The sequence below is a fragment of the Gallinula chloropus genome (genome assembly GCF_964237585.1).
Source record: "Gallinula chloropus genome assembly, chromosome: 13".
Taxonomy (NCBI): Eukaryota; Metazoa; Chordata; class Aves; order Gruiformes; family Rallidae; genus Gallinula; species Gallinula chloropus.
In genome coordinates, this window is record NC_140098.1 from 18,175,639 (window position 1) to 18,181,781 (window position 6,143).

Consider the following 6,143-nt stretch of genomic DNA (forward strand, 5'->3'; position numbering starts at 1 on the left):
CCAAGAAAGAAAGAAATTCAGCCAATTTACTTCATGAAGCTCTTTCAGTTAACTTCTATTGGTGGCTAAATGGGTGTGGGGGTAACCAGGTAACTACAGTATTACTTAATGCCCCCCACTCTGAGGACAATGGGCATTCACAAAAACTGTATTTAATACATTAGGGGCAGTGTAGCTGGGTTCTGGGAATAATCCTTCCGGTGACTGTGGGCAGGGAATTCAGTTTGCTTTTGTACCTTTTAGAAAGAAAAAAGGAAGATGGGGCTGCCCAGAGTAATCAAAAGTGGGAGCTTAGGGATGCAAGTTCCGGGAGTCATTCCTTGCCTGGGAACAGGGGATGATTTCAGGGAAGACTGCTACACTGTTTTCACACTGATGTTGATTATGAAAGGGTATGGGTTCACACTTGCTATGCAGCAGTTGCCATTTCCTAGGATAAGCCAATTAGTCTGAGAGAGTGAATAAAGAGCTATTATCACCTTTAATATCTGGTGCTGCTACTGCCACTGCTTTTCCAAAATACTCTCCTGTGGGCATTAAAGTGCTGTTTTCATTTATCCACCAGTAAAAATGCAGCTTCAACCCATCTGCCTGTCCCTCTGTGTATATCTCTGGGTAATTTAATAAATGCTTCTGGGTGTTGATTTACGTCATTGTATCTCTATATAAGCATGCCTCTGTGAGCATGCTGTTGGTTGTCTGTGAGCGTTCATTGTTCATGTTTTGTGTGTGTGTGTCTGTGTGGCTGAATGTGGTTTTGTTTAAAATTTTTCCCTAGAAAAACCAAGGAGTCAGACGTTTGATGAGGTTGCTAGTTAAAACCAAGGAAAGGAAGTAGGAGACAGTAAGGGATAATTTACAGAGAAAAAGGGGTAGACTTGGCTACAGTTAATCATCTGCCTCAGTGTTCACCGGAGAAGATGGGGGAGTTCATTCCAGACATTAAAATGTCTCAGGGGAGGATCATATAGGTCATGCTAGAAGAGAAATGGAAACAGTAAATTATCTAAAGACTGACAAAAAGCGATGGAGCCAGATGTCATCTGATCCCAAAGCATGGGTAAAAATGGGGAGAGAACCTTACCCAAGGTATGCTCAGGATTCCTGGAAGCTGTAGGTAGAGATAGGGGAAATGATTTCTAACATCACCAGCAAGGTAGCTCTCTGAGTTATTAATTTTGAACCTGGTTCCAGCTGTAATTCTGGCTCACAGGGAAAGGTATTATTCTGAGTCAGAATGCAGAACAAAAGAACATTAAAATCGAAGTAAATGCGAAGTTTCCCAATGTGCCAGCATCCCTTGAAAAATAAGCCTTAATAATGGCCCAGGAACACTTTCATAACATGAGTCTCCTCAAACCAACAGCAAAAGGGCTCAGACGGATTTTCCAGCTCCGGTGCCCAGATCACTTTGCACACACAGCTTGTTTTCCTGCACTTAAACAATCGTGGGCCTGACTCACACCTCTTCCCTGCACTATTCGGCCAGTTCAACTGCAGTGCAAACAACTGAACCCAGTGGCACCTCACCAGGGTAAACATGGGGAAGCTGCAGTACCCCAAGGAAAGGAAGCTGGAGACAGTAAGGAATACACAAGACAGTGACATTCTCCATTTCAAACAAGAGAAAGGCAATTCAGTTCCTATTTTGGAAGCTGGTAGACATCCTGAGACCACAGATACAGTCACTGGATGTGTCTTGATGTATCAGAGTCAGAAATTTTCAGCACTTGTCGCCAGGTGTTTAAAGGACAGCAAGTCTGCTCACACCAGGCTTGGATTGGCCTTTGTTAGCCAGACACTGTGAACACAAAACTGTTTGTACAGGGAAGTGCTGGGCATGTTACCTACGTCCTGCATGACATTTTGGCTGCAATCCAGTATAGTTCCTGAGAAATACCTGGGACATTTTCTATATATCCTCTGTTTGCAGAGGGACTCCTACACAGCACAACTCTTCCCAACAGTGCTATTAGACACAATTAACATCAGCTCTGATTGTTGCATGCATTTCCTAGAAGAGGTAAAACAAACTAAGGAAATTAGGTCTTACATCCCCACATAGGATCTTTCAAATGAAAAACTACCTAATGAAAATTTTTTCTGCAACAACATAGTATCTTCCTTCTTACAGAGAAAAGCATGACTCACATTTTGAGACAGCTGGACACTTACAAACTAGCTTCCCTATACAAATTCCCACTAACTTCATAAGCCTTTGATGAGCCTTTTCATGCTTGTTCTCTTCAGGAAGCTTTCCCCATGTTCCCAGATACGTTTCCCCTAATTAACATCCTTCATAAAGTCGTTTCTTTCCACAGCACACCACCAGCAGCCCCTACACTTATCCTCAGCCGTTTGCCCGGCTGGGGTGCAGGCACTGACCCCTCTGCAGGGACCAACGGTGCCAGCAGCTCCAGCCATGGGGCCCATCTGTCCCTATCCTCCCCCCCACCCCGAACTTCACTTCGTGCATTACAAGGCGATGTGTCAGCCAGGGCTATTGTTTTTAACAGGAAGCAAGTTTGGCCGCCTCTGTAATTTAGATTGTGGGCAATAAGCAGGGGTGTGGTGTGCAAAGCAAACAAGGCAGGATTAACAGCTCTTTTCACTTCTGGACAAGGAATTGGTATGGCGGCCGCCCACAGGATCCCGTCCCATATTGGCTACAGCTTCTCCTTGTGACCACAGCCAGGAGTGAAAAACCAGAGTGTCCTCCAGGTTTTCAACTGGAGAGTGAAGATAAAAGTCCAGGCCCCACGTTCTGACAGACCTTTACGAGCTACACATCTTGAAATGAAATTAGGAGAGAAAATTAAGAACAGTCTTCTCCTTTCAATAGGTCTTTAAAAACAATAACCAGGCTTTACTGTAAATTCATTTATTTACCCTCAGCGTGCCAATTCCCAAGCTGATATCTCCTCTGTGTACCAGAGATATATATAGATCTAAATGTGGCAAGAAGACAGAAAGATTTTATTTATTTTGCGTAAGGTTAGTAATGTGGGGAATTCTTTTTTCCAGGAAGAACTCACATCAGAGAGCTTGTTAAAGAAATACTATGAGGTAAATAAAATCCAAATTATATTTAGCTCATAGGAGGTGACAAATACTAGTCAGGTTGACTGTTGCCTTGCTGGAAGTCAGTCAGAAACCACTGTCAAATTGAGCACAAAACCAGAGAAAACAGAGAGCATGTATTGAAGATGGGTCTTACTAAAGTGAGCACCATTTTACTGTTTATTGCCAGCATTTTTTTTAAACTAGCTGTGAACACAAGGAAAGGTACCTACAGTCAAATCCTGACCTGTATTCTGCTCAAATCACCTCAACTACCTGGTTCAGATCTCCAGAAAGGTCCAAAAAACCCCTTCACTATGCACAAAACTGTTAGTGGCAAATAAAAAGCCTGTCCCCTCATGCTGCTGGCCCACCACCTCTGTGCACCTCACACATCCTTCTCTACCTTACCACGGCCAAGTGTGGGCATCGTTCCCCACCATGGCAGCTATGGGTAGGGCAGATTGGATGATGCATAGGCAAACAGAGGAAACTTGGAGGTAAATTTCCTTGCAAAAACCCGAGCCTGTGACAAAATTGGCCTAAATTGTCAGTGTGGCAGTGTGTATTAGCCAGGAGTAAACTCAAGCAAGGATGAGGCAGCCATAAGCGCTCAGATGCCTGGATCCAGACATTCGCTTAATCTGTAAGACTTCACTTGCAGGGTTGAGCTTTGTGGGGATGCCCTAGATCTATCCAGTGATCAAACACACTTTAATTCACTCAGAAAGCAGAGGTGCCTCCTCTCACCCAGCACTCCCTTCCCTCTTCACAGCTCTCTTCTGGGTCATCCCCTCCCCACCGGGCGAGTGGGTGCTGCAGAAGGATCGTCATTCTTTCCTGGCACAGGAGCTAATCCACCCAGCCTGACAGCAGAGAGATAGCTGGCTGTTTGGGAAGGAGCAACCCTGTGAGGGGAGATCTTTTAACCTGTTCTTGCCTTGTTCCATGTAAGGAAGCTGCAGTATTTCTCTCAGAGAGGCAGCTGATAGAATTGCCTCCTTAGTTCAGCAGTAGAGAAAGGACATCTAACTGGAGCAACTGGAATGGAACTTCAAGAGTTATTAAAATTTGTGAGTGCTCACAGTCATTTATGTGCACACCATCAAATGAACGTATAATTATCAAAAGATTCCCCCTCCTCTTCTTGGTTGTTGGGGTTATTAAGTGAAAGCAAAGGATCACACTGCTCACCTGAGATAAAAGAGCCTGCAGAAAGCAGCCTGCTTTTCATTAGATTTTGCTATGCTAACAGTTGCTGTCTGCAGTCAGAGTTCCTTCTCTAAGCACTTGAGCACTGTAAATCGCTTGAGAGGACACCGCCTTTGCCTAGAGATAGATTTTGGGTGAGATTTTGGAAGAAAGGTTTGCATACAAGTATCCTCACTGCTGGAATGCTGATTTCCTGCTAGACACATACTCAGAGATTTCCTGACCCTGTGTTCTTTTGCAAAAGAAAAGTGACCTGCAAAACCCCAGCATTTCATATCTCAAAGTGCTGGGGCAATACAACCTACATAACGACAATGAGTCATTGGGAAACAGAAGGCTCAAGCTCCAGGGATCTCCTCCTCAGCACAGACCTGCAAATACACTGGAATCATTTGCATTCCGCAGCTTGCCTTACAGAATCCACAGATAAAAATCAGGCTTGGCATGGCTAGGATAACTGAGCAATATTTAGCAGCAGAACAATGAACCAGCTGGGGAAGCACTACTTATCCAAATTCAAGTGGGCAAGTCACTTTGGGCAAGATGGTTACTTGGGGATTGCCTGCACAGGGAGGTTGGTACAAAGAGAACTAAGGCCTGAATGCACAGTATGTAAATCCACTCCAGACAAAGGTGGTGTAAACAGTCCGGTTCTCAGCGTAGTGAATGAGAATTCTGTGGCTTTTCTGGCTGTGTGAGAGCGGAGGTCCCTGACAGCTGGTGAGCTGGTGCAGCCACTTCCTACTTCTGGCCAGGGCCTGACACCTCAGCATGAGCAGCAGCTACAGATGTTCCCTGTTTCCTCACCCCTTGCAGAAGCTACTGCCTCTGTTAGAGGAACTGGAGAAGCAAGCCTTCCTCAGCTGTTCAAACCCCTCCAGCCTTTCTTTGCTAGCATGATTACATGAAGTGACGTGAAAACTACACCAAATTTGGGGTTGAAAAAGCAAGACAGAAGTAGCCTGCATAGAACTCTCAGTGTAAGTCACCAGTCTGTGTACTGGCACAAAGGAAGCATGGATTCAGGTCCTGTTATTTGTGGCTCAGGCTGTAAATCGCAACCAACCGCTCTTTATTCCCAAAAGTCACAGGTCTGGGCAACACTGCAGTCTCCTTCTCTAGCACAACAACACAAACAGCAATGATCTTGGGGAAGGCAAAGAGAGAGGCAGTCTCAGGGGTGATGACTGATGGTGAATTGTAGATGTAGATTTGCTGAGCCTATTTAAGAGAAAAAAAAAAATAAAAAGGAAAGGAAGAAAAGCCTAGAATAGGGCCCAGGAGGAGCAACAGAAAGGGAGCAGACCCCAGCCAGATGCACACAAAGTTAAAGACTGCCCAGACTTCCCTGTCCCTGCACCCTTCAGACATGACCTGGTGTGCTAATACTGAAGGGCCATCAGAGGAAGTGGGATTTGGCACGGTGTGCAAGTGGCAGGGAGCTGAATGTGCTCAGTCCATCATACATGACCAAGGCCACATGTGTTTGCAACACCATGGCATCCGCAGGAACCTCTGGCTCTCACTGTGTTAGCTCTGGTGTGCAGGCTGGGGTTTGGCCAGCACCAGAGAGAAAGGATGTGTGGGGCTATCCTGCACTGCCCACCCAGGCAGCTCTCCATCCCGCTTCGGGACCAAGGCCATTTCTGCCTGTGGCAGTGGCCACATACGGAGTTTTTCCCACGAAGTGGCTGCTGTGGGTTTCCCTGTGGCCTGGGGAAGGGCGGCTCCTTTCTGGACAGAGCCACCATGATGCTGACATGGCAGAACAACCCCACTGCTCTGTGGGAGGGCTGGGTGCTTCAGCAGGAGGACTTCCAGAGTGTGAGCTTGAGCGTAGGAAGTTTTGTGAGCCACTGGCATTCCTAAAT